Source organism: Orycteropus afer, unplaced genomic scaffold, assembly GCF_000298275.1.
Source record: "Orycteropus afer afer isolate SDZICR_OR568_19922 unplaced genomic scaffold, OryAfe1.0 scaffold00255, whole genome shotgun sequence".
Lineage (NCBI taxonomy): Eukaryota > Metazoa > Chordata > Mammalia > Tubulidentata > Orycteropodidae > Orycteropus > Orycteropus afer.
In genome coordinates, this window is record NW_006921842.1 from 4,590,699 (window position 1) to 4,600,711 (window position 10,013).

General features: G+C 42.2%; 2 non-coding genes across 2 annotated transcripts; both read left to right on the forward strand.

Annotated features, from left to right (window-relative positions):
- The first annotated feature begins 3,294 nt into the window (after positions 1–3,294).
- Positions 3,295–3,367, forward strand: TRNAR-ACG. Its single transcript has one exon. It is a non-coding gene; the product is annotated as a tRNA-Arg (tRNA).
- Positions 3,368–3,827: 460 nt separating this feature from the next.
- On the forward strand, positions 3,828–3,900 carry TRNAV-CAC. Its single transcript has one exon. It is a non-coding gene; the product is annotated as a tRNA-Val (tRNA).
- Positions 3,901–10,013: the final 6,113 nt, after the last annotated feature.

Here is a 10,013-nt window from a genome sequence, read left to right on the forward strand (position 1 = left end):
TTTTTTTTTTTTTTAACTGAACATTGACAGCAGCTCTGACTCATCCCCAGAATCTCAAAATGAACCCTTGCTTCGCCCCACCCCCAAAGACTGGAGGAACAGCGAAGCTGCAGGAAAACTGAGCCCCCCCTTGCGCAGGAGGGGAACGCAGGCGCGAGACTGCACCCCTGGAGAGTCTTCTCTGAGAACTTCCTGAAAGGGCAAGAGTTCAGCAAGAATCACTGTCATCCTTAAGTTGGTCAAATTTAAGCTGGGGCGCCGGGCAAGGAAGCTGGGGAAAAGGAAGAAGAGCATATTTACACCACAACACCTCTCCCGGTGACCCCAAGACCAAGAACTGATTCTTACAGGAAGTAAGCGATGTGTTCTTTATTTCACGGTTTTTAATTAAAGTTCCAGTGGTTCCTTATCTCATTTCTTTCAGTAAAGTTGAGTTCCACTGGCTTGCTTCTTGCTTATGTAACTAATGGAAATTCCTCAGTGGGCCTTTAAAATACACGATTTCATCATTGAAAACGTCGTCTTGGAAAGGAATAAAGGAGAGGTCCCCTTTCTTCTGCAGCTAGAGAGGGAGAGAAGCTCTCTTATTATAAAATTTGTCCAAAGGATCTGAAGTGATAAGGTGTCAAATTGAGAGTATTCACAAGAATTTGTATCTTGTCATGGGGCCTTGTGTATTCCTAACAGTTCCCAGGTTAAAATAAATCTGTTTACAAGTTGTGATGGTTGTGAAAGTAACTTTCAAGAAGAACCCTGTAATGATGATTGGCTATCTTGAAATCTGTTGTCCTGGTGCTAATGTTGAAATAACATTTCAGTATTTCTAAGCTGTATCAATATTTAAAGGATTTCCCTGTCATACCATAAGGCAGCCAGCCATTGGCACTTAAACATGTCCACATACATGATGGGAAAAAAGCAAGAGGAAGGGACTATCAGAAAGCAAGGATGAGCATATTTGGCATCACAAAGCCTGTTTCTCCTTCACCAGTTATTCCGTCAAAAACATTGAGATGTTGCTATGAAGGTATTTTATAAATCTTCAGTTCCTTGTCTGTAAGTAAAGATTATCCTCAATAATGTGGGTGGGCCTTACGCAATGAATTGAAAGACCTGAAGAGAAAAACCAAGGTTTCCATGAGGAAGAACTCTGCTTCAAGACTACAGCATCAGTTCCTGCCCCAAAGTTTCCAGCCTTCGGGCTTGTCCTACAGATTTCAGATTTTCTGGCCTTCGCAATCACATAAGCCTATTCACTGAAACCTATTTTGAGGGTATAGATGGGATAAATAAGGAAGACTGAAGAAGAGTTGATGCTTTTGAGTTGTGGTGCTGGCGAAGAATGCTGAAAGTACCATGGACTGCTAAAAGAACTAACAGATCTGTCCTGGAGGAAGTGCAGCCAGAATGCTCCTTGGAAGCAAGAATGGCCAGACTTCGTCTCACCTATTTTGGTCATGTTGTCAGAAGGGACCATTCCCTGGAGAAGGATGTCATGCTTGGTAGGGTGGAGGGTCGACGAAAGAGGGGGAGGCCTTCAACGAGATGGATTGATACGGTGGCTGCGATGATGGGCTCAAGTATAGCAGGGATTGTGGGGCTGGCGCGGGATCGGGCAGTGTTTCGTTCTGCTGTGCATGGGGTCGCTATGAGTCGGAAACGACTCGACGGCACTTAACAACAACAAGATGGGACCTGTGACCTCCAGGAGGACCTGGAATCTGGCCTCTCCCTCCTGGTCATTTCCTCTGTGGCAGGGATAAAACAGGAGGGGTACCCTCATTTGCTTTATTTCTGAAAATTTGGGTATAGTTATTATAGTTATTTTTATTTCCAAACGCCTTTTCAAAATAGAAATCTCCTCTTGCTTCTAATGGGGAGGAAGTGGTCCATGAACTTGGATGAGAAAATAAATTTTTATTTTGATTAACCTGTTACTGAAATTTTGCATTTCCTTTCATTATAAATGTGGACAACAAACCACAGTGGTATTTTAGCTCCTGTGACTTTATTACTATTGGATACCACACATATTTTCTCATCAAATTGTAGTTCTTGCTGATTTTGTAAAATATTTATGCTCATTATTGTTTTGAAATTGCAGTATTTATTAGATCCCTTTTTGGGTCTAATATACCTTAATTTATATGCAGAAATAGCAGAAACATATATCGTTTTCTGTAGGACCATTGCAACCTTGTGAACTGAGAACAAGTATTTTCTAGTCTGAATATGTATATTCTCCATATCAGCTAGTTTTACCCCTGTTTATCAGCCATCAACTTCTTTACAGTGCTTAACAGGTGTGAGGATAATGACTCCTCAGAATATAGAAACTTAAACACACACATACACTTGAAACATGTTCAGAAAAAGCAAACAAATGAGTATTTATGTGTATGCTAGTTGGCAATGCTTCTTTTAAAGGGGTCAAATTCTGAGATGTAAATCCTGCAGTAGGTGCAGCATGCAGTGAGGATGCCTAGCACAGCGTCTTGCTTAGTAAATATTTGACTTTTTTTTTTTTTTAAACGACATAGGTAGGAGAGAAAAAAGTCAGATCATGGCACCCTCCAATGGCTTCCAATTTCCCACAAACTAACAGCCATGCTTTTGCACTGGCCTACAAGGCAGGAGGCCATTATCTCTCGGTCTGCCCTTCCTCACTGGTCTCCTGATCTTCTCCACTCCGCACTGGCCTGCTTACTTTTCTAACAGCCTAAACGCACTTCCACCTTCTGGTCTTTGTGCTGGAGATTTTCTCTGTCTCGAGTGCTCTTTCCCCTGATACCTGAATTTCTCTCTCGTTCACCACCTTCACTGCTGGGCTTTCCTCTTCCTTTTCCCCGTTTCATTTTTCCTCCAAGCGCTTATCACCATTATTTTACTTATTTAGTTCTTTGTTATCTATCTCCACCATAGCTAGATAATCTTGAGGGTAGAGGTCATGTTAGTTTTATTTTTATTTTTTTCTGTTGTACCCCAGCATCTTGAATCAATGAAATCAATTAATGAAAACGTGTGTATATTCAAGAGTGAAGAGGTGATATTTGGGCAGAGGATGACAGACTTGCCTCCCACCGCCATTTTTCGGCCGGCAGAGACAGACCCGGGAAGGAGAGTGGAGACACTAAGGAGCCTGCAGAAATGCTCATTCGGGTACCCATGAACCGTGAGTCTAAGCCAGACGGAAAACAGCAGCTTTCAACCCCAAGCACAAACATTGCAGGGAAAATTGGTGCCGCCGCCTGGTTTCTGATCAAGAGATGCCCGCCACCTTAGTATTCACGCGCAGGGCCAGTGGCGCAATGGATAACGCGTCTGACTACGGATCAGAAGATTCCAGGTTCGACTCCTGGCTGGCTCGGCTTGTGCACGCTCACTTTTCATTTTCTCTTTTTTCCTTCCCATTTCTGAGTCCACCGGAGTTCAAAAGAGTAAAAAACTGCCTGCAAACATAAAGTTTGCCTGGAAGTTTCCGGAGCGCCGAAGGTGCGGCTTTTGACCACAACTGGATCTATCACTCTTTTGCCGGACAAATTCTGCATCCGACCACACGATGGCACCGCCCAAAGCTCACTGTACCCATCTCCCTCGGCCTCGCCTGTCCATTCTGGCAGTAGTTTAAAGTAATTTTAATGCAAAAGGACAGAAATTAAAACTTGGATCGAGAGGGCTTGGTCTGTGCGCTTCACTGATTTCTCTGGTTTGAGAGGGCAGCAAAGAGACGCATACATACACCATTATGACGCATATTCATAGGGACAACCATGAGAGGTCGAGAGTCAAAGGAAGAACACCAGGCGTGGAAAGCTGCCTCCCAGCGAGTTTCCGTAGTGTAGTGGTTATCACGTTCGCCTCACACGCGAAAGGTCCCCGGTTCGAAACCGGGCGGAAACACAAGTAATTCTTTTTTTCCTTTTCGCCCCCGATTCTTTTACATAGCTGATTCTTTTAAGAAGTTCTCTTTTTAAAAAAGTTTATTTCTTTATTATAAAATTTACACCTTCATAAATACATCCCCTTCCTCTTTCTGTCTTGCTCGCTCAGGCTGAGGTGCAAGGGCGAAACTGCCATAGGTGGGTCAGAAGTCCCTGGGCCCAAAGGCACACATATGTATCAGGAGGGAAAAAGCGGCCTCTCTTGGCCTAGGACGCACAGTTGGCCACCGCAGCCCCGGAAGCGCATCCTCGCCTTCCCTCGCCTTCCTGTACGCCGTGGTGCGGGGCTCCGCGCGTCTCTAGCGTCTCACAGTCTGCGCCCGCCCTGCGGGAACAGAGTACTCCCGCGCGGTCAGCGCAGCTGCTTGGAAACACCGCGCCCTTTGGAGGCCTCGAGGCCCAGAGACTCTGGTAAGCGCCTCACGGTTCGGGGTACTTAATGTGCTCCTTCAGAAAAAAGAGAGGGTGTCCCCCTGCACTGCAATATGGCTCTAGTTATCATTAGGGACCTTGGTCTTCGACAACCCCGCTTTGCCTTCCTGTCTCCAAAGTAACTGCAGTGTCTGTCTTGGGCTCCGAGTGTGAATCCCTAAGAAAGGCAGAATTCAGGAGGTCGGGTCGCAAAGGTTGCAGGCCCCCACCAGTATGTAGTCAGCGAGGCACTAAGGTGGGGGGCATAAAAAGAGGCGAGGAGAGGATTTGAAGGAATTGGGTCGGCAGGGCTGTGGCCTGGAAGACGTCATAGCGGGCGGGTTGGTCTGTGAGATGAATTCCTGGTTAATTTAAGCTTCATGGGTCTTTTTTCCTTTCTTTCTTTTTTTAAAATTTTATTGTGATTTGGGTGAAAGTTTACAGGGCAAATTCATCTTCCATACAGCAGTTCACATACAGTTTGTCTTATGACATTGACTGTAATCTCCCGCTTCCTCCCCATAGCCACCTCTTCCCTGTGTCCTTCCCTCCCCTGCACTCCTGCCCCCCAGCCCCCAGCTATCTCCCTGTGCATACACAGCTCTTCTATTCTCTTCATGGGTCTTTTTCTAATGAAAAATTACAAGTTTTCATAGTTAACCAAAGGATTCTAAGAAAGGGATAGAGCAGATATTTTCTCTTCTTTAAAAAAAAAAAAAAAGAACACTTTATTTTTAGAGTAGTTTTAGGTTTACAGAAAAATTACGTAAAAGGTGTAGAGTTCCCATACAGCCCTTCTCCCCACCAAGAAATCCCCCCCTTTTTTTTTCAATTGTGATTTGACTGAAAATTTACAGAGCAAATTCGTTTTCCATTCAACAGTTCATACACATTTTGTTTAGTAACATTGGTTGCAATCCCTACAGTGTAACAGCTTTCTTCCTACTTCCTCTCTTTGGTTATCTTTTTCCTGTGTCCTTCTTTCTTATGTATTCCTGCCCTCTGAGCTTTCTCCCTTTGCAAATGCTGTCCCTCTGATGCCCATGGTTGATTGTTCTAAGGAGTGCACCTCCCTGGTGTAATTGTTCACCTAGTAGGCCTATCTTTTGTTTAGCTGGGAGTTAAGCCATGGGAGTGAGTTCATTTCCGGGCCTGATGAGTATATTACCACTTCCTTGCAGCTGCTAAAAGAGAGATACCCTTCTGCTTATGAAATAATCTGGTTAAATGACGAGTTAAATCGTAGGCTTTGACAAAAATTTCAGTCCAGTTCTGTGCAGTGTGAAGGTGTGTGATTAAAACTTTAACTTGTTCTGTTCTCTGTTAGTATAATCTTGTCCTTGAAAGTGTTACATTAACAAAGGGGAATTATTAGATTCCTGAAACTTGAAAAATTATTCCCATGTCTTGGGAAATAACCTTAGCATCTGTCTTGATAATTTCTTGCCCTGCTGATACCACTGAAACTCTTATCTTTGTAGCACCAACAGTTATAATATTAGTTGTAGGATTTCTTTCACATGCATCATGGAATATTCTTAATTGTATGATACTTCTCTATTTTATTATTTAACAAATAATTTAAGTGACTATCACTGTGTTGTTAACAGTGATGCTAACTTTCCCCAACCCTCCTCAGCATGGACATGACCTTTCATCCCTCTGGCCTTTTTTCATTATCTGTGTTACCTGTCTCTTATATTTGTAAGGTCCCTGGAGAATCAGTCATCGGGGCTCCTGATCAGCTTCCAAAAGGTAAGTTTCAAGGAACTAATTCAAATTTGTGTACTTAGGTATAGCCTCCAGCTAGTGGCCTGTTTTCCGTAAATTTATCTTTATTGTCACTTGCTGTGTTTCGGCCTTTGACATGTGGCGATCATGGCCCCTCAACTTGGGATGGACTGCAAGGGATCTATCTTGAAGAAGACTGAGCCCAGGAAACAGACTTTGTGAGCATTCCCACACCAGGAGATGGGCTGAGAAACACAGTTTTGAAGTAAGATGGAAAGAGAATGGTATGGTATGGAGTGTCCATTCTTTAGGGAAGTATGTCTTAGGACAAAAACTCACCCTTCAATTTCCTTTCCTTCTCTGGCAATAAGAAGGCCTCTATGAATTTATGCAGAATATTTAGGATGACCTTATCATTTACTGTCTAAACTAAACTAGGACACTTTAGAGGGTGAAAGGAGGCATTGTTAATATAATGCTAGGACAACAGGTATAAACAAAGTCACCTTTATGTTAGAACAAGTGATTCCCATGCCATATAATGTCTCTCAACATTGATTCTTTCATTTTAAGAACAATTCTTTCTCACTCACCCCTTCTTTTCTGGGCCCACTATCGCTCCATTCAAAGTTGATTTACATGATTTCTGGCATCCTTCTCAAATATTTTCTTTAAAATTTCTTTTCTCTTATTGTGCCTGAATTTGTATTTTATTTTAAAATCTCTTGTTACCTTAAGAATTATTGAAACACTTCTTTAGTGGTGTATTTGAGAGAAAAAAAAAGGTGGGTCAGAAATTAGGTGTAAATTTCTGTAATATCTAGGGGAAGATGTCTTCAAGATAGAGTAAGTCAGGTCTAGCTGAATCAGAACTGTAGTGTGCCTCAGTGGCAGTAAGGAGATCAATGGCACCATTACTTTCTGGCCCCTCAGTAATTCAGTCTCCCTGAAAAATGGGCAAGGGGAGAGCACAGTGAGAGAAGAGATGAGTCTAGTGTAATTTACATTCGCTTTCCAGTAAAGAGCTGTTAATGTAAGAACACAACTGTCTTGTCAGTTTTAATCACTGTTCCCAGAGTACCTTACAAGAAGATACCAAGGGCAATAATGACGGATTCAAAGCATACACAAGAACTTTAGTTCTTCTTCCTTCTTTATACTGAATTTCACGTCTATTTATATTCCGTAACAAAGAAGGAAAAATGCAAAGTTTCTAGAAATTCTAGTCATGAGGACAAAAATGAGAATAGGTATTATAATGCTTTAGCACCGTTTACCAAATGGGCGTTTTGTTAGCCTAGCAACATACAAATGAATGAAATCTCAAGTAAGCTCAAGTATGATTGTTTCCCAGTTTATCTAAATAGAGAGGATTAAATAATAATAAAAAAAAAAAACTAAAACTCACTGCCATTGAATGGATTCCACTTCATAGTGACCCCCATTGGGTTTCCAAGGCTGTAAATCTCTACTTAAGCGATTGCCCCATTTTTCTTCCACGGAGCATCTGGTGGGTTTGAACCACCAACCTTTTAGTTAGCAGCCAAATGCCTTAACTACTACACCAGACAGACCCGCATAAATAAATAAATAGGGTAGTAGGGGCAGTATATGAGGTCACAAAATTTACTATGAAACATTGTCAGAGGTAGGGCAGAAGGAATAAGCATTAGCTAGTTTTGGCTGAAAGTTTGAAAGAAGCTGCACAGGGATTCTAGCCATATGTATGTATGTTGTTGTTGTTGTTAAGTACTGTCAAGTCGGCTCTGACTCAAAGCAACCCTATGTACAACAGAACAAAATACTGCCCGGTCCTGTGCCAGCCTCACAATCCTTGCTATATGTGAGCCCATCATTACAGCCACTGTGTCAATGCAGCTTCTTGAGGGCCTTCCCCTTTTTCTCTGACCCTCCACTTTACCAAGCATGTTATCTTTCTCCAGGAAAAGATTTCTTCTGATCACATGACCAAAGTAGGTGAGATGAAATCTGGCCATTCTTGTGCCTAAGGAGCATTCCAGCTGCACTTCTTCCAGGACAGATTTGTTTGTTCTTTGGGCAGTCCATGGTACTTTAGGTATTCTTCGCCAACACCACAACTCAAAAGCATCAACTCTTCTTCGGTCTTCCTTGTTCATTATCCAGCTCTCACATGCATATGAGGCAGTTGAAAATACCATGGCTTGGGTTAGGCATATCTTAGTCTTCAAAGAGCTATCTTTACTCTTCAGCACTTTAAAGAGGTCTTTTGCAGAAGATTTCCCCAGTGCAATACGTCGGTTGATGTCTTGACTGCTGCTTCCATGGATGTTCATTATGGAACCGAGTAATATGAAGTCTTTAATAACTTATCTTTTCTCCATTTATTGTGATGCTGCTTATTGGTCCAGTTGTGAGGCTCATTTTCTTTATGTTGAGATGTAATCCATACTGTAGATTGAAGTCTTTGTCTTCATCAGTAAGTGCTTCAAGTCATCCTCACTTTCAGCAACAGCAAGCAAAGTTGTGTCGTCTGCATATCATAGGTTGTTAATGAGGCTTCCTCCAGTCCTGATGCTACATTCTTCTTCATATAGTCCAGCTTCTTAGATTATTTGTTCAGCATACAGATTGAATAAGTATGGGGAAAGAATACAACCCTGATGCACTCCCTTCCCGATTTTAAACCATGCAGTATCCCCTTGTCCTGTTCAAATGACAGCCTCTTGGTCTATATAGAGGTTCCTGATGAGTATAATCAAGTGTTCTGGAATTCCCATTCTTCTCAGTGTTATCCATAGTTTGTTATGATCCACACAATTGAATGCTTTTGCACAGTCAGTGAAACACAAGTAAACATCTTTCTGGTATTTGCTTTCAGCCAAAATCCATCTAACATCAACAATGATATCCCTCATTCCACATTCTCTTCTGAATCCAGCTTGCATTTCTGGAAGTTCTTTCTCAATGTACTGCTGCAATCATTTTTGAATTACCTTCAGGAAGGTTTTACTTGCGTGTGGTATTACTGATATTGTTTGATAATTTCCACATTCTGGGGGATCACCTTTCTTTGGAATGGGTACAAATATGGATCTCTTCCAGTCAGGTCATCAGGCAGCTGTCTTCAAATTTCTCGACATAGACGAGTGAGTGCCTCCAGAGCAGCATAAGTTTGTTAAAACATCTCAATGGATAGTCTGTCAATTCCTGGAGCCTTGTTCTTTGCCAATTCCTTCAGTGCAGCTTTGATATGTATAGGTCCTAATTACCCAAACTAAAAATAAATCACTTTCTATTCCTGCCTGTGTGGCCTGAATCTGTGCTCTTGGTCACCCTGTGTTCTTTTTGCTACCTCACCTTTTTTAGTAGTTTTTTGAACAGACACACAAAGTTTTTCCACTTAAGCTATAGAGAATAATGATGCAACAGTCACCCCCTCACACACAGTTCAAGGAGGAGAACATTACCTCCCCTTCCCTGGGGACTAGCCTCCATGCCTTCCCCAGTCATGTCCCTTTCCCAACCTCAGAGATGACCATTGTCCTGGTTTTTATGTTTATCCCTTGCTTTTCTTTAGTTTTACTACTTGCTCGTATCTAAAATAACATGTCATTTGGTTTTGCACGTCATATGAATGGATCTATATATACTCCTCTGCAACTTGCTTTTTAAAATTTTAAATTTATTTTGTTACTTTTGTTGAGAATATACACAATAAAACATACACCAATTCAACAGTTTCTAGATGTACAGCTCAGTGACGTTGATTACATTCTGTGAGTTGTACAACCATTCTCACCCTTCTTTGCTGAGTTGTTCTTCCCCCATTAACATAAATTCACTGCTCCCTACGGTTCCTACCGGGAGCTCTGGTAGCATAGTGGCTGAGGCACTTGACTGCTAACCAGAGGGCTGGTGGTTCAAACCCACCAGCCACTCCTCGGAAGG